The sequence below is a fragment of the Crotalus tigris genome, unplaced genomic scaffold, assembly GCF_016545835.1.
Source record: "Crotalus tigris isolate CLP2741 ecotype Arizona unplaced genomic scaffold, ASM1654583v1 scf7180000017550.10884619, whole genome shotgun sequence".
Taxonomy (NCBI): Eukaryota; Metazoa; Chordata; class Lepidosauria; order Squamata; family Viperidae; genus Crotalus; species Crotalus tigris.
In genome coordinates this window covers 2,467,375-2,486,438 of record NW_024096468.1, presented here as the reverse complement: position 1 = coordinate 2,486,438, position 19,064 = coordinate 2,467,375, and the positions used below count along the sequence as shown (strand labels likewise).

At 39.3% G+C, this 19,064-nt stretch overlaps 1 protein-coding gene across 6 annotated transcripts in view; it reads left to right on the top strand.

Moving 5' to 3' along the window:
* Positions 1–5,991: 5,991 nt before the first annotated feature.
* The window catches only part of TFEB (transcription factor EB), a 71,807-nt gene continuing 58,734 nt past the window's right edge, over positions 5,992–19,064 (top strand). For 3 of the 6 annotated variants that reach the window (XM_039339915.1, XM_039339872.1, XM_039339880.1), the window contains exon 1: positions 5,992–6,172. The gene's annotated coding sequence lies outside the window, so the exon portion shown is untranslated. Of the gene's footprint in view, positions 6,173–8,301; positions 8,340–16,310; positions 17,036–19,064 lie in introns of those variants that run through there. The other 3 variants (XM_039339890.1, XM_039339906.1, XM_039339898.1) reach the window with 3 other exon arrangements.

The following is a 19,064-nucleotide window of genomic DNA, read 5'->3' as shown; positions in this document are numbered from 1 at the left end:
TTGTAAACAGGAGATACATGGTATCATATCTTTCCTCCTCTGTTGACGGAGGGCTGTTCAGTCTTAATGTAGATGATCTCTTTGACCCCTCATTCAAACCTATGGTCCTCTGTGTACAGAATGTGGACTTTGCTGTCTTCAAGAAAGTGACCTTTATCTTTCAAATGTAGGTGGGCTGCTGAATCTTGTCCTGATGGGTTTGGTCTCCTATGTTGTGCCATGCGTTTGTGAAGTGGTTTTTTTGTTTCTCCAATGTACAGATCTGCACATGTCTTATTGCATTGTACTGCACATATCACATTACTCAGTTTGTGTCTGAGTGTTTTAAGGCCTTCCTTGACATGTTTTAGTTCTTTTTCTTTCCCAACTTTGCTGGTAGGCAAACTTTCAGCCCAGTGTAGAGTTCTGATCAGCAACCTGAGAGGCATTCATTATTGATTGGCAAAAGGGATGCATTTTTATCACAGGTATCACGTGGCCATAAGAACAAGCTGTAAGAGCTGTGGTGGCACAGTGGTTAGAATGGAGTATTGCAGGCTATCCTGCTGACTGCCAGGAGTTTGATTCTGACCTGCTCAAAGTTGATTCAGCCTTCCATCCTTCCAAGGTTGGTAAAATGAAGTCCAAGATTGTTGAGGGCAACATGCTGACTCTGTACACCAATTAAGAGGGTGTAAAGCATTGTGAAATGGTATATTAGTCTAAGGGTCTTGCTATTGCCACCCTATATATCCTACAGTTGTATTCAAGATGCAACTGTGGACTTAGTAAACTTAGATTTCAGTAAGGAATTTGATAAAGTAGACCACCACCTACTCCTTGGTAAGCTAGAAAAAGGCGGAATAGACAACATCACCACTAGATGGATCTGTAAATGGTTGGCAAACCATACACAATGAGTAGTCCTACACTACATCCGCATGGAGAAAAGTAAGCAGTGGGGTACCACAAAGCTCTGTCTTAGGCCCTGTACTCTTCAAAATATTCATCAATGAATTAATTGAGGGAATTGAAGAGGAACTCATCAAATTTGGAGATGACACTAAACTGGCAGGAGTAGCGAACACCCCAGAAGACAAACTCAGGATCCAAAAAGATCTTGACAAACTTGAACTATGGGCCCTATCCAACAAAATGAGTTTCAATGTGGAGAAAAGCAAAGTTTTACATTTAGGCAGGAAAAATCAAAGGTACAAGTACAGATTAGGCAAGACCTGGCTTAAAAACAGCAACTGTGAGAGGGACCTTGGAGTCCTAGTGGACGATCACTTGAATATGAGCCAGCAGTGTGCAGCAGCAGCCAAAAAAGCTAATACAATCATGGGTTGTATAAACGAGACATAGAATCAAGATCATGAGAAGTATTAGTACAGCTTTATAAAACCCTAGTAATACCTGGAATACTGCAACCAATTTTGGTCATAATATCACAAAAAGATGTTCAGAAAAAATTCAGAGGAGAGCAACTAAAACGATCAAAGGCCTGGAGACTAAAACATATGAAGAATGGCTGCAGGACTTGGGTTTGGCTAGTCTAAAGAAAAGAAGAAATAGGAGAGACAGTGTTCCAGTATTTGAGGGGCAACCACAAAGAAGAGGGAATCACGTTATTCTCCAAAGCACCAGAGGGCAGAACAAGAAATAGTGGTTGGAAACTGATCAAAGAGAGAAGCAACCTGGAATTAAGGAGAAACTTCCTGACAGTGAGGACAATTAACCAGTGGAACAGCTTGCCTCCAGAAATCATGGGCACTCCATCACTGGAGATTTTTAAGAATAGACTAGACAGTCACTTGCCTCAGATGGTATAGGTTCTCCTGCTTGAGCAGGGGGCTGGACTAGAAGACCTCCAAGGCTTCTTCCAGCTCTATTCTATTCAACTATTCAAGATTGTGGAGAGGGAACCAACATTTCTTGAAGAAGTTGACAAGAGAGGCCTTCTGTAATTGCTACACTGTCTTACACTATTAATCAAAATGAAGTCAAGAACAAATCTGATCGTTGCAACACAAAGATTAGATGGAAACAAGCTAGCTTGTTCAAGAGGTGCCACATAATCTAATAGGACAGAAACAAAAGTAGAAAGGTTTGAATCTAATTTTATAAATAGGGCTACTTCTTGAATATTTGCAATTGATTACATTGTTTTTGTAATATGTCCTATATTTTTAAAATGATATTACTTATCACAGTTTTGTGATTTTCTTATTAGCTTATTTAAGTTGTTCCAATCTGGCTTCCAGTTTGAGCCTGACACCTCCCTTGTATATTTCTGTACATTGCTAAACAATGCCTGCAAAATATAGCAGGCATAGCAAATTTATCCTGTGCTTCAGTAATTGACATCTTGGTAACTTTATGTACCATAGACATTTTATTAAAGACCACATTACCACACCTATTCATTAGTCTTTTTTTTTCATTGAGACATGTTTTTGTAAACGGTGTCCAAATCTTTATTGTATCACATAAAATACAGAAAACCTATTAGAACAGCCGCAGTACTGAAATATTTTTTTCATACTGTCAACCAACTGCTTAACTGAGATCTTTCTTTTCAGGACATCATCAGCTTGTTTATTCTCTTACTTTACTGAGGCCTTATGGATAAATTATATACCAGCATGCTGATGGATGAAAACATCTTTTCAATCAAATTGTAATTGATAAATCAGTGTATTTTGGGCTGAATATATAACCATAGATCTGTAGATTAAAAACTTAACTGAAATGAAAAATATACTTCCTCTTTTTTATATGGCATACTCATATGATATAGGAAGTGCTATCTCATTAGCATTTTCTCACTAGCAACTTAAAATATCTTCTAAGGTCACCAATCATTGTTATATCAAAATACAATAATGAAAAAAGACTTTATATCATTTCAAAACAGCTGGATGATCCTATGAAAAGAGTACAAGTCTCTAAATGTGAAATGTCCATTGAAGAAAAAAGCCAGTACATTTGTTAAAAACACACACAATTATATTTAAAACATTAATTTGCTGCCCAATTGTTAGATAAGCACATTTAATGTTGAAAAATAACTGCTGATCTGCTGCAGCCTGAATTATTATTAGAAACCTCATTTTATTGTTGTACATTATATAACATTGGGCTTGATGCAGAGCAACTGATAGCTGGAATATTGAGATGACAAGAACATAAGATTACTATGCATCTGAACTTTCCTGAATATGGACTAAGTTTACCCAAGCTGTAATGCATGAAGCCAGGAAGAAAAATTATTCTGAAATGTCTGGGACTGGAGCCTTCAAATAGTGGGGAGCAATGAATAGCATTTGCAGCATCAGGGGAGAAATGGAAGTAATGCTGGGAAATATCTGTTCCTGGGAAAGAGCATCACCACTGTTTTCTCTCCCTGATACATAAAAGAGAAAGGGAAAAATCAGATAGAGAAGCTGCTAATCAGGAAGCACTACAAGGTATAATTTTGTTTGGTTTAGGGCTTCTTGCTATTGTTTCCTTTTAAGAGTAACACTTGTTGAAAGGAGATTTATTTACACTTAAGTTTAAGTGGCAGAGACATTATTTCATATGGGAAACACTGGCTTAGTGGTTTAGACTTGCATGGGTAAATCTTAATAGTTGAGATTAAAGCAAGATCACCCATGTAGTTAATGGAAGGTGTTATAGTGAGATTAGTGTACCATCCATATGTTCTTCTACATATATAGGTACATCTTAAGGCAAGGACACTTTTACATAACCACCAGCCTCCTACTTCTTATCCTCTGCAGTATCTTCACTCATTGCATGAGCATCTTTCCATATTGTTGACCACACTCCAACCTTAATTATTCCTCCTGCTTCTGTTTGCAATATTTATTTTTAAAAGAAACTAATTGGTCATGGCAAAGGGTAATGATTAAGCTAGTTCCCCCATACAAACACTAAGGATGATTCAGTTAGTAGCAAAGCACCATATAGCCTTTCCATCTAGAACAAAGAGGGAAATCTCAGGAACCTTGACAAAACACCTTCAAAGGAATTGCTGCAGAATAGCCATTGCTATGTTTCATGTAGAAGGGGCTGACAGCAAGATCACCAGGTACTTAGATGAAGGGGCTCGTGATTCCCAATGAGGTCAGTATATGACCACCCATCTGTACGTAGATATGTTAAATCCCATGTCATCGGATGTTCTTGCTTTGACAACAGATGGAAATGCAGCCATTTTACTCTTTTGCTTTTAGAGTTAGTTGATGCTGGGAGGGGGAATGTGGACGAGAGTCCAGTTAGTCATAACAATAATAACTCAGCCATGGGAATCCAAGGTTATTGCGCCCAGAGTTGATAAAGATTTGGCAGGCTGGGGAGCTGGGGAGAAAGTAATTGGGGAATGTGATTTATGACTGTTAATTGGAGGAGGGAATTGTGCTTCGTAACTTTGTGCTCAGGTGAGAGGAATTCAGTTTTTAGCTTTAACTATGTAGTGCTGATACTTTGTTTCTGGAATAAAAGATTCTTTAAGACAATGCCTCAAAGTTCTTTTTGAAGAGTTTCATCTGTCAGAACCATGACATTCCAATCCTTGAGATTAAGGCAGGATGATTCAAGTGCTTTAGGGAAAGATGCAACTGATTTACAATTTTACAATGAATTTAGAAATTCATGAGCCATCTACAGATTTAATACCATTTATGTGAATTCAAGGACATGACATGTCATTATAAACAGATGTTGGTAAGTATCAGAAACTTTTTATTCAGAAGCACTATATCAGGCACTATTAGCTCTACTGGTGGAAATCATCAAAATAATTGATTTAATGAGCAATGTATAGTTTTCCTGTTATAGGAACACAAATAACAAAACTTCCCCTGTGAGCGTAGCAGAGTGCATTATATAAAATACCCCATTGATTTCACCAGGTTCCTCATATTAAATAAAGGACCAACCCATAATGAGGTTTCTGTTTCTAAATCAAAGTCTCTATAGTAACTTTTGCATGCTTCAGCATAACTCTAGTCTAATGCAAAACATCTCTGGGGTTAAGACAGCCTGTTCATATTTTTGTTTTGCTGCTTCAAGTTAATAAAAGAACAATCTTCCCTTATTTGTTCAGAATCTCTTTTTCTTGAATTTAGCTAATCCTCAAGAGCTTTATGTCAATTTTGTTGGAAATAATTCAGCTAAAATCAAAGGGCATTCCTTCTGAGCATACAAGTACAGGATTGCATTGTTAGATTGCATTGTTAATTTTTTAATAGCTGTGTATTCAACTTATATGTATAGAAATTCTTATATTTGGCCATTTTATGTATGAATATTCAGAGTATTAACTTTCAGTAACTCATTCTCTTTCTTATACCAGCCTCTCCCCTCCATTCTCCCCTCTCCAAAAATCCATTTCCGGTTTTCAAATTCATGTGCATAGTAAATAATAATGTAAATGTAACATATAAAACATAAGTAAAAGTAACTTGACTGTCCTTCTCAACTAAAACCAAAAACCTAAATCTGAAGTCCCCTTTAAGCTTGAGCTCTAAGCTAAATACTGATAACTCTTTCTTGCTTTCCAACCATGTCCCCCCATTAGCTCAGTGATCAGTCAATTCTAGACCAAAGAATTGTATTTTTAAAACGATCACTGAATCTTCCCTCTTATTTTAAGAATGTGAGTTATTCCTATTAAATTATATTGTGAATTTTTAAAAGGGTGAAGGCATAGCAACATTTCAGACTAGTGTTGGGACGATTTAACTTCATTGTTTGTAAACCTGAACAAGATACTATTGTTAAGAATGTTACATTATATGCAGAAAAAAACCAACAGCAGAAATTCTGAAAGATGCTTAGAAAACGGAACAGGCGAATTAAAAAACAAACAAACAAACAAACAAACACAAAAGGCATGCTATTTTTCTGTGAGCGCAATTTTAAGGCGGGAACTCTCTGAACTACAGTTCCCAGCAATCCATGCAAGAGGGGCGGAGTCAGAAATGGTTGAGTGCTGCCCTCTTTTGGGTATGCCTAGGAAGTTGAAGAACGAGAAGGTGACAGTAAATGAGGGGGACAGAGAGCTGTCTATAAGGGGGTCCCGGGACGGCGGTGAAAGTTGTGGAAGGAAACTTCTGCAACAGGTGGACTACTTGCTGTCCGGAAGAGCCCCCAAGAGGAGCCGACCAGCAGACGAGACCAAAACGTAAGTGAGTTCGCGAAGCGGCGCGGTAGTAGCGGCGGGGTTACTTTCCTCCCTTAGAGATTACAGCGGTTTCCTGACCTTCACGGCAGGGTGAGTAAGGAAGGATTGGAAATATTTTAGACAGGCCAGGCAGAAATGCTTAACACCGTGTAGCGCCGCGAGCCGGTGTTAACATGACCGGCAAAAGTAACAGTAACTCTTGCCGCCGCTCTGCCCCCCCCCGCCCCCCACATCCGCTGGTTGGGGCGGCAGCGGTGGGTCCAGCGCCTGGTTTGACCTGAAAGACATTCGGGGGAATTCCCAAGCCAGCAGGTGCAAGAGGGCGAAGGGAAAGAAGATGCCGCGTAGGGCAGAACCCGAAGCGGCTCGCGAGTGTCCGGGGAAACGCCGGGGAGGGGGGCGGCGGGCGAACCGGCAGACTAAGCGGAATGACTCGGCTGGGCGGACGCGCCAGCGGGGCGCCCCCTGCGTCGTCTTCTGTGAGCGGCCCCCAAGCAACTTCGGGGGGGGGCGGGGACCCCTTGTTGGAGAATCCTACTCCCCTGAGCACTTGGGGTCACGCGTGACGACAGGGAGACGAGTGGGAAAGAAGCCCGGAGAAGAAGAAAGTTCCTTGAGCCTGCGCGCCTCCCCCCCCCCCCCAGGCGGCGAGAGTTGCACTTCCGAGCCGATGGCAGAACCCGGAGTTGAGCCGCAGAGCAATTAAGGAGGAGGAAAAGCCGAGAGCTGCTGCCGGGCGGTGGGGGGGGGGAGGTCAAATTGGAGAAAGGAGGAAGCGGGGCTTGGAGGTGGGGCTGGCCTGCCTCGCCTCCTCTGCAGCGCCGCCAGGAGATTACGGGGATCCAGGGAAGCTTATATAACAGTTACTTCAGAAAGAGGAGGATTTAAGCGGGGGCTACCGAAGTTCTGGCCGTTTTGCTATTGGTCTAGCAGGCAGGACTAGGACTTAGTTCGCCTCTGGACTTTGTCCCTTCGCTGCCTCAAGACAAATCCTGAACAGACGAGTTCATTTCATTCTACTTGTCAAACGGAAGTTTCCGATGAGAAGCGCCGGAGGGCTCCTCGTTAGCTTTAATTGACGTTTATTATTGTTCATACAAAGTCTCGGGGAGTTCCCACGTGCTTTGGCGTTAGAGGTGTGAAAAAAAAAATGCCGGCCGCGTCATCCGCCGCCCGGCCTGTCTCCGGAGCTCTCTGGTAGTCAGCGCTGCTTGGGTGTAAATGCCTCGTGCTGGGGAAGGCACTACCACGTGCCCTGCTCCCCAAACTTGCCGGTGATTAAACAGTGTAGGAAGATGCCAGTTTCTTTTTTAGGCTCCTGCTTTAGTACTCTTTAGCAGTGGTGTTGTCCTGGAAATGTAGCTGCTCGGAGGTTTTGTTTTACAAGGGAGTTTACAAGTTTGTACAAGGGAGGAAAAAAAAATATCTGGGTGGCAAACTTCTTATCAGAACTTTCTTGTATCCAAAATACCTTGGCAGGTCAAAAGTTAGATCTAGGAGTAGCATACCAGGGCTGCAAAAAAAGAGAGAGATAATCATCAGATGGTAGCAAAAAAAATAAAAATAAAAAATACAGTATGTAGCATCTTAAAACATTACTGGTTTACTGTATTTATGCAGCTCTGATATGATACATTTATTAATAGCAGTTCCATGAACTTTCTAATGGCAGTAAATTTAAAGAAGGTGTGAATGTGTTTATAGCTCTAGTGCTAATACAAGTTGTAATTTATTGCTGCAATGCTGTAATGTTCTGCATAATCCTTAGATTTCTGAGAAGTACTGTACTCAGAGTATTTTCTTAATGCTTGTTGCTTTGAGGCTTGCACATTTTTTCTTAATGAACATGATGAGGAAAAAACAAACAAACCCCTGAACAGATGGTAACTTTGTGAACACATCTTACTGTTCTTTGTGCTTTTAATTTCCTCTACCATATTTGTTTAACTTCATGCATGGCTACTTCTACCACCCGTATGTGGGCTGGAAAGACAGGTCTCTGCCTGATTTTTCTTGAATCTGTTGCTTTCCTTTTTTGTTTACAGATGCTATATATGCAGGTCACACAGTATTGGACAAGCAAATGCAAGTAACCTGTCCTTTGGAGAAGAGTTTGGTTTCATGGACTGAAAACAAAACATGGAGTCCTGAGCATTCCTAGGGCTTGGTACCAATATATATACTACACATACAACCTCTCGGTGGCCATAAAACCACCTGCTGAGGAATAGTTGGGATTTTATGGTAGTATAGGCTACTCTAAAGTAATATCTGTCTCAACACATGCAACAGGAAACATAACTGATCTGCTTTCTGTACCGGTGTAGGAAATATGACTTACTAGTGGGAGAGTTGAGTAATCTTTATGGCCATGATTGGCTAGTTTGGGAGTAAATGGTCTCAAACTTCTGCAAAGCTGGGAATGTTGATTATTTTGGTCTATCCCCTGCTGGGGCATCTTTGTAGAGAAGATAAAGCCTCTTGGGAGTTTCCTTGTAGATTTTTCTGAGTAGTTGGCAAGGCTTACATCTAGGAAACATATCTGTTTCAGTCTGGATGGCCTATGCTGGAGGTGTATATATATCCAGTTCCTATTCTTGTTAGATATATTTTTCATCTTTTTCAAGCAGGGAATGAAGACAAGCTCTTTTAAGAGATAAGACCTACAGTCTGTTTTGGTGATCAAGTTCTGCAAAATTTTCTAGAGTTGGCTTCTCTGCATATATATTAGAAGTGATAATTGCCTCCCCAAGGATGATGTTTTTTAAAGGCAGTTTTTTAAAAAGCAGTTATAAAACTAATTTTGAAAAGTTACATTTACGTTCAATAGCTTTAGAAAATAATTGACAGGAAAATGCAAATTCAGCAATTTTAAATTTTGGCCACACATTTAATTAAATCATGGTTTAACTATGGTTTACTGAATCTATCATAGTGACTGGCATTATGCAATATGATGAAAAACTTGCTAAAATGAACAGACTTCAGAAAATCCCATTCCTTAGTGAACCTTGGTGTGATGTATAAATCTAATCTTAGATAGGTGGAATTGCCAAGTCTGAACGTGGCTCTTGTATTTTTAAATTTTTCATTCAACGTACTAACAAAAGGCAAGCTATATTATTGCATAAATTATTAATACTTTAACCATGATTTAACATTGTGTTTATTTAGTAAACTGTGTTTAAACAAATTGTATCTTAGCATGAAGCTAACTTCACCCAGTTGTTGCCACAAAAAGAAATCCATCTGATATCCCTATTATTTTTCCACGTGACAGAAGAAGCTGAATGGCTTAAGACTAAAAGATGACTTATTTTTCCTTTTACAGTGTCTAGAAAAAGTAGTGGAAAATAGTGAGCTTTTCTTTGTGACCTTTGGAAACATATAGCATGAAATAATGCTAGAGTGAACACACCTTTCATCAGCATCAGCATTTAAGTGCTACTTGGATACCCATAGGCACCTAGGAAGTGTATTCAGCGAAGCATGAATACATGATATGGTGCAACATACACTGATAACTCATCCTCAGTGTGCTCATCCGTTCTTGCTTGCTCACCAAACTGGAGGGAGCTGTCAATTTTGCATATGGCACAACACTGAGGGAAAGAGTCAATAGCTAAAGAGTGAGAAATAAATTTCAATTAGCTAGAAAAATAGCAAAATTAAATTTAGCAGAGAGAAATGCAAAATTTTTCGCTTAGGAAACATCAAGTTTATCAGAATATGGGGCAGGGTATCTTGTTTGGTAATAGTACTTAGACAGTATTGGAATAGGTCTTGGAATAATTAGTTGATTTGCAAACTGAATATAAGGCAGCAATATAATATGATTACGGAAGGGACAAATGAAATTTTAGGCTGCATCAAGGGAAGTATAGTCTTCAAATAACAGGATATAATCCCATGATTTTATTCTATATTGGTGAGATCCCATCTTGAGTATTCTGTGCATCTCTGGACCACATACTTTAAAAAACATTCAGTAAGAATAATTAGGAGACCAAAAACCAAACCCTATGAAGAGACATTGAAAGAACTGAAGATTCTTAGCTTTATTATTCCCACAGAGAGAGATTGATTGGCTCAAAGTAACCCAATGGATTCCATTGGTGAGATAGACTTGAACCTGGATCTCCTCTCCTAGTGGTTCTCTTATTATATATAAATTGTGGTATGACCAACAAAATATTGAGTCCTCCAACAATTTGTAGTTAAGGACAAAGTATGAATTAGTCATAGTATTGAAAAAAATGTTTATAATTAAGGTGTCTTCCTCTTTGTCATTAATACAAGCAGTATTTCTTATATAACTGAAAATAAAATGGGACAACTGAGTGGAACTTTGAATGGATGCATGAATATATTCATTATTTGGTGCTCTTTCAGAGCTTGATATTAAATGCATAGAAATATATATTATTGAACAACCTTGCTGTTCTTTCTTGTTGAGTGACTTAATATACATGTATTTATATTTGTATGTGTGTGTGTATATATATATGTATGTATGTGTATGTGTATGTGTATGTATGTATGTGAATGTGTGTATATATATATATATATATATATATATATATATATATATAGTTACATGATTAATTAGCCACATATTATGTGACCAAAGCAACTATTCATGCTATCTTGGTATCAAAGGGGAGACGCCAAATTATTACAAGGGACAAGAGGAGATGACTTTAAATGTTGACTCACTAAATGATAGTTAATTGGCAGAGTTAATTTGATCTCCCAAAATAAAACTTGCTATTACTTGTGTTAAAGCTCTACTGCAATAAGCCCAGGGGTATATTATCCATCCCAGAAGCATTCACTCCACCACCAATATAATTTTACGCAAGGATTATTCAAATACAGCACAATGTTGTCACCACATGCTGGAACTTTGACTCATTCTGTGTCTTCTATTATATCTAGTGAATCCCTTTTTCTTTGGTGCCTCAGTTTTTTATATTGGTTAATATTCTCTGCCATAGATTTATGACTTATAGTAGTAAATTTAAAAAATAGTTTTAAAAGAAATTATTGTAGAGGTGCACTTATACTAAATTTAATATTACATTCTATTTTCAGAATTTAGAGCTGAGTCTTGCTTTTTATATAACTAAAATAGCACCCCTGACTAGAGAAAAACATTGGCATATTTGCAGAAGCAGATGCTTTCAAGAAGTAAAAAGAAATATTTAAGCAATAAATGCTGTTGAGGGGCAAGCCAGCCCAATAAGAACTGAACTTTGCCCATGGACAAGGAATACTGACTGTCTGCTAGGCGAGTGGCAAATGGGAAAGAGAATTGAGTATTTTGGAAGAAAATATTTGTCTGATTTTATGTTATTTTAAAATACATTTATCAGGCCTCTCAACTCCAAACAATTTAGGGTAGTGTATAAGAATAAAAACAGGCAAGAAGACAACCCAATCAGCAAAAAAAAGATTAGCTCAGAGGGAAAACCCCATGTTCTTTTAACACAATGGTTCTCAACCTTTTTAATGCCGCAACCCCCAACCGGTCGTAAGTCGAGGACTACCCAACCGGTTGTAAGTTGAGGACTACCCAACTGGTTGTAAGTCGAGGACTTTCCCTGCCTGGGAACGCCGCGCATGCGTGGTGCCACCCCCCTGCGCTGGCCGAGGCGTAGCTGGCAAGGGGCAGCGATGGCGCAGGGCGACCACCGGCTGGGCCACCAGCTGACCCAGCCCAAGGCAGGCAAGGCACCCACTGGGCCCCACGCGCACCAGCAACCTTCCCTGTGCTAGCCTTACCTTGGCCACTGCCCGTTTGGGGTGGTGGCAGGCAGGCTCAGGCGCTCCTGGGCAGCCACGGCAAGCGGCAGCGACGGCGCAGGCCGACCACTGGCTGGGCCACCAGCTGGCCCAGCCCAAGGCAGGTAAGGCACCAGCAACCCTCCCTGCGCCCGCCGGCCTCCCACCTCCCACCCCTGGCCCTCTTTTACTTACATTTTTAGTAGTTGCTCAGCAGGGAGGGGTGGAAGCTTCCAGACAGCTCGCCTTCGCTGCAGACAACTTGCAGCACCGTTTGCAGACTGGGGCTTTTGGCGGGCTCAGCAGGGAAGAGACGGAGTAGCACAGCTAAAGAAAAGGGGGAAAAAATGGCAGACAGCCTTGTTTGGCGACCCCCGTAAAATGGTCGTTCGACCCCAAATGGGGTCGCGACCCACAGGTTGAGAACCGCTGTTTTAACACAATCATATCCTTGAGCCCCCCCCCCATCCTAGCCCAAAGTCTAGGAAGAGAGCCAGGTCTTCAGGGCACATCCAAAGAACACAGGATGGGGACCATCCAGACCTCGGGGGGGGGATATTGTTCCAGAGGGGAGGTACCATAACAAAACAGATATAAAAAGGAATATCCCTTAGTGCCTGTACTGTGGCATTCTGAACTCATTGCAGCTTCTGAGTAGTCCTCAGGGCAGAACCACATAGACTGCATTGTAAAGTCCATGCGCAGGGTGACCAAAGTGTGAGTGACCACGAGTGACCCCAGGAATTGGCTCAAATGGTACACAAGATGAATTTGTGCAAAGCCCCTCCTGGCTATAGTTTCCATTATTTTTTGAGCAGGCGCTGAAAGTTCAGGAGGAGCCCCAGATTATGCACCAGTTCCAAGTGGAGAAGTTCAATCTCATCCGAAACTAAAAGTCAAGGACTCCAGCTCCAAGTGCCTCAAGACAGCGACAGCCATCCAGTCTTGCTAAGGTTGAGCCTGAGTCTGTTTCTCCCCCTCCCATCCACACTTCAACAGTCTCCAGGCACCGGGACAAAACTTGGACAACATCACTCGGTCAACTTGGGATTGAAATGTATAGCTAGCTATCATCATGGTACTGATGATATTTGACCCCAGTTGACAGATGACCTCACTCAGTGATCTCATATAGATGTTAAAAGGAGGATTAAGAGCATTAAACATTCTGGTACCCTATAGATCAGGGGCTTTGGGCTTGATCTCTCCTTCTTGTTAATACTGACTGCAAAAACAAAGGAGGAGAAAAGAACAGGGCAGAATACTCTTGTCGGACTTGTAGAGAATCCATAAGGAATAACAGTAGTAATAATAAATTCCTTGTGGTAAGGAAAACATTACATAGTCAATTTCTACAAAAGGTTGAGGGAAAAGTAGAATAAAGATATAAAAATAAAATTTTGCATATAACTGGAACATTAAAAAAAATGGAAAGCTTGATTTTTGGCTGCTCAAGAGCAAGCTATTCAAACTAATGCAATCAAGGGCAGAATTGAAAAATCATTAAATGATTCAAAATACAGATGTACAAAGAGGCAGAAGAAACTGTAGAACACACACTCAGTTTGTGTAAGAAGATTGCACAAACTGATGATAAACAATGACATAACACAATCACCAAAATGATTCACTGGAACATCTGTAAAGATTTATCATGTGTCAGTAATGAAAAATTGGTGTGAAACAGAGTTGAGAATGGTCAGGTTCATTGGTTGGTTTGTTTGTTTGACTTGTATGCCACCCATCTCAGCTAGAGGTGACTGGGTGGCTTACAAACATTAAAAGACAGTAAAACATTAAAACAATAAATAATAAACTCTGGAATTTCCAAATACAAACTGATAACTAATAGTCATAACACATCAGATTTAACTGTAGTTGAAAAGAATAAAGTGTGGATAATTGATCTGGTAACATCAAGGGATTGTGGACAGAAGAGAAGATCACAAAGTATCAAATATTCATGTTGGGATGTTTTGCTGCCCCCTGACTTTTATCTTCCATTTCATAAATTCACAGTTCCATAAAACACACCAGTCATTACAGAATATCCTTTCCATTTTGTGAGATTGTTTCCATTGTTTCAGTGTAAATGTTGCTTTTTTTTTTAAATAAAAAAACCCAGATGTGTGTTCTTGGTACGTGCAAATATTTGCCTTCCATTTTCAATATATGGATATTGAGATACTTTCCGAGTGACACTGGATGGCCCAAATCCAGGAATTCTTATCTGCAGGAAGCTGTAGGAGGGTGCAAATGTAATTTCATTCCCCCCTCCCCTTCTTTCTATGTGTCTATGTTTTCAGTCTATAGTTATATCTTAATATATTGTGGATACTTAAAAATCTGACTGGTTTCATTCTTCGGTGTAGATTTATTAAATAAATGTTGCTGTTGTTTGGAAATAAAGAGGATACTCAAATCTTTTGATTTCCTTCCCAGAGGCTAGAATGATTAGTCTTTATGTATGAACAATACTCCTGGCTGCATTCACTAAAACTTTTTTTTAAAATCCAATTTATAACAATCAGTTGTAATATAAAATAGTACTAAAGTGGGGAATATGAGATGATTTCAAGGACAAAAAAAAGAGTTTTCTAAATAATTCTCCTTCTTGTCATCATTCCTCTGCCATCAACAAAATTACCAAGTGTTGGCAATTATTATTTTACTACTTGACAACTAGCAATTTCCTTCAGATTTCTGACTCTATGTGGTTGTGATCTCACTTTTGAATTTTGTGACATCATTCAATCAAAAGATGTATAGTATGTGTACAAACCAACTGGCCTATATGCTATGTGAAACTTTGTTTAACAAGCTTCCATTGTCTAGATCCACACAACTCACTAAGCCATAAATCAGGTTTACAAATCACAGCACTGTATTCACAAATTGGGCAAATCAATTTAAGGATGCACAATATTGTTTGATGGAAAAGGCGGTCCAGGATTGTTGTAATCCTGTAATGTTGATATTGTAGCAGCATTTCTTTCTACAGAATCCTTTTAAAATACAATATCTGGTCAAGGACTAGGATAGCATTACAATCTTCTCTCATCCAGATTGTACAAACTTTAAAAATCTGTAGTGCTAAGCAGGTTTGGGTGAAGCCTAATGATTTTTGTTTGTTGCTTTAATGGCATTAGCTGAGTTTCCAGAGTTGCCTAGCAGCTGTATAGTGCATTTGGCACAAAGCCTACTGGGTGAACGGCTGATGGAGACATGGACATCATGTTTTGGAGAAATTGACTTTAAAGTCTCTTTTAAATTGGAGAGACAAGCTTTTTCTCAGACAAAACCTTGAACTGTTTATGGACATGGTAGTGAAGTCCACTGGCACATGTGTATATTTATTTAATTTATGCAGTTTGACACTGCTCCCTTTGAAAGTAGCTTTGGATGACTTAAAGTGTATCTGCTTTGTGTGAATGTAGGTGGATCAAGATCTGGGATATTGTAGCAGCGATTTCTATGATTTGGGTTTCTCGGTAGTTTTTTCATCTTTTATTGATAAACTAGCAAGAGGCTTGTTTGCAGAATTAAGGGTCACAGGGGAGTTTTTGCTGGATATTTATCTCGAGAAATTGACATATGCTTTCCCTTAGAGCAAGTTATTTTAGAGTGTTTTAGTTAGCAAAAATATATACTTTCTTAGATCCTACAGAGCTGGTCTATGAAACTGTCTAGGAAAAGCCTGCCTTTCATAGAAGACCTATATATTGCAAAGGTCAGTAGGAAGGCTGAGAAGGTATCCTTGCATCCTGGACATAAACTGTTTCAACTCCTCGCCTTGGGATGACACTACAGGGCTTTGCAGGCCAAAACAACTAGACACAGGCAGAGTGTTCCCCCCCCCCCAGGCCCTCATTCTGTTAAACACCTAATTCTTGCAGTGCTGTCTATGTGTATTTACTCAAGTAGTGTGGCTGTAGCATTATTATTTATCCTTCTCACTCCCCTTATTATTATCATAATCATTATTCTGTTGCTTTGCATGCACACTGAGATCTTCTGCACTGGAGGCAAATTCTTGTGTGTCTAATCACACTTGACCAAATGAAGTATTTTAATAGTATGTATATAAAATGATGAAAAACAGATAAATCTTTCTGACCAATAACATTCTTGGTTTCTAATCTGAACAAAATGGAGGAAGAGAAATGAGTAGTCCTTGACTTATGACCATTTATTTAGTGCTTACTTGACGTTATGATGGCACTGAAAAAAGTGACTTGCAACTGGTCTTTGCACTTATGACTGTCACAGCATCCCTGCAGTCATGAGATCAAAATCCAGGCACATGGCAACTGGCATGTATTTGCGACAGTTGCATCATCCTGGGGTCACGTGATTGCCATTTGCAACCTTCCCAGCTGGTTTTAGACAAGCAAAGTCAATGGGGGAAGCAAGATAACACATACCTGATAAGTCATAAAATTGATGCAACTGACTTAATGATCACCTTGTTTAATGTCAGTCCTCCCAGGTAAACCAGACAGAAACACGACTAGATGAGCTAATTTCACTTTATTATAAGACTACATTAACAGAATCTTGCAAGTCTGAAGGTACAAATTTCCCAACCCTACTTTTAATTGCTTGATCAGTTAAGGGCAGATCTTTCCTAAGTTTCTTTCTCTGGCCACAAGGAACCACAGGGAACACCTCTCTCTCTCTCTCTTGTCTGATTGTTTCCTAAGCAGCATCTCTTCCCCTCATTTCCCAAGGTCATCCCCACATTCCATTATACTGACAGAGGGAAGTTCCAGTCGCAATTGTCATAAGTCAAGGACTACTCACTTCTGAGACTCAAAATTCTTTTCATTTCATTTAAAGCTGTCTCTATTTTAACAGATATTGATATAAAACAGAATGTTTCCAGTGCATTTTGGCAGCCCATTTCTGATGAATTCTCAAAACCTAACAACTGCTGCCAACAGATTACCAACAGATTTTAACTAATGGATTTCTTCTCCTTATAATAGAGTGAAAGAAGATGGGAAAGTAGATGAGGTAAGATCACTTACCTTCCTGCTAATGTGTAAAAGGAAAACTTAAGGATCTCTTACATGTGAGGTAATCTATAGAATCAAAATTCAAGAGGGGCTTGGGTTTGCCCCATTGAGGAAATATCATCTCATTTTTCTATGATCCTGTATTATAGAGGCATACCATTTTAATTGAAAAGCATATTGTATTTTAGAGGAGAAGATGTTGACAATATTTCCCATACACCGTGTTTTTAATTAAGAGACAGTTTGGTGTAATAGTGAAAGACATTGATCTAGAAACTATAAGAAAGAAACAAGGTGATTAATAGAAGCCAGCATAGTATTGTTAAAAATAGGTCATGCCAAACAAATTTTATTGCTTTTTGGGAGGTCAATTAATAAATCAGTAGTCCAAGGGATTCTTGTGAGAGTGGTGCATTTTGAGTTTGGTAGGACATTTCATAAAACTTGGTAAAAGGGGACAAATACACTTAGTTGAACAACTGTACCCAACACTTGGTCCTTAATATCTACATGGAAGGAATTATATGGTGGGGTTCTTTGAGATTTTGTCCTGGACTCAATATTCCAAGATTTTCATAAATGAATTGGATGGGAGGATGCTCATTGAATTTGCAGGCAACACAAAACTTGGGGGATTCTAAAACGTCAGAAGATAGACTCAAGATTCAAAAGAATCTTGATAGACTTTAACATTGGGCCCTATTCTACAATATGCAGGTCAGTAGTAAGAAATGTAAAGTCAGATGCATGTGCATGAAATACGGCACATTTGGCTTAGCAGCAGTACTTGTGATAAGGATTTTATGTCCTGGTAGAACACAGATTAAGCATGAATTACGCATGCTGCAGCTGCAAAACCAGGAAATGCAATCTTAAACTTTATCAATAGAGGTATATTGAGAAGTGATAGTTCTATGCTGCACCAGTTCATCCAATTTCACTTGCCTCAGTTCAAAAAGAATGCTGAAGAAGTGGAAAGAGTGCAGAAAATAGCAGCAAAGATAATAAGAATCTTGGAACAATAGTTAAAGGAGCAGGGCACATATAGCTTTAAAAAAAGAATACTAAGGGGAGACATGATAGTGGCCTTCCATTTTTGAAGGGCTGTCTCATGGAAGAGGATTTATTCTTCATAGTGCTCAAGGATAGGACAAGAACCAATGAGTGGAAGCTTTACCAAACTCGAAGGAAGAATTTTTTGCTGTTTGAACAGTTTGTGAAACTGCCTGCTTCCTAATGGGTGATCCATTACTTGAGATTTGCTGTGGACAAGGCGTGGTACTAGAAGACCTGAAAGTTTGTTCCAACACTATGATTCTGTGATTTCAGATGGCAAAGCCTCAAGCTATAATTCTGCATACTAAGCCAGGATTTTAGCATAATTCATATTTGAGTTGATGCCTGATATGAAAGTATGTTCTTTCCATAGACGTTGTTGAAACTTTGAGCCTCTTTCCAGAACACTGGAATAATCAGTTCCCAGAAAATAATTACTAGAGCCATTTGCTCATTTTAGATTTATAGCTTCTTTTAGTATTATCATGTCATCATTTTTCTGATGTTATAATAATAATGAGATTTAGATAACCTCATTGACTAAGTGATGCTGGAATATGTTGTAAGTGAATGGGTTGAATAGCCTCAGATTTACGAAGTTTAATATAAACTGTTTTAGAATGGTGGGATAATGCGAAACATTTGAGCTAAAATTAATGGAAAGGAAATAGAGGGAAGATGTCTGAAGTTGTATAGCAGTTCTGTGGTAATGTTTGGAAAAGAATACAACTTTCCTCTATTTTTGGCCATGTTTGCTACACATACTTTTTACTTGGTAGCATGACTTGCCATTCACTTCACAGACATGACTGGGTTTGGTTTTGTATAGTTTGTAGGCAAGGAAAGTGCAACCAAACTGGCTGACTTTTTTTCCTTAATGTAATTCACGTTGCATTTTGGGGAGGTTGCATCTAGATGAATCCCAAAACTCTTTGTCATGGTTCCGACAGATGAAACCCATCAAAAGAACTTTGAGGCATTATTTTCCTTAAAGAATTTTTTATTCAGGAAACAAAATATCAGCACTACATAGT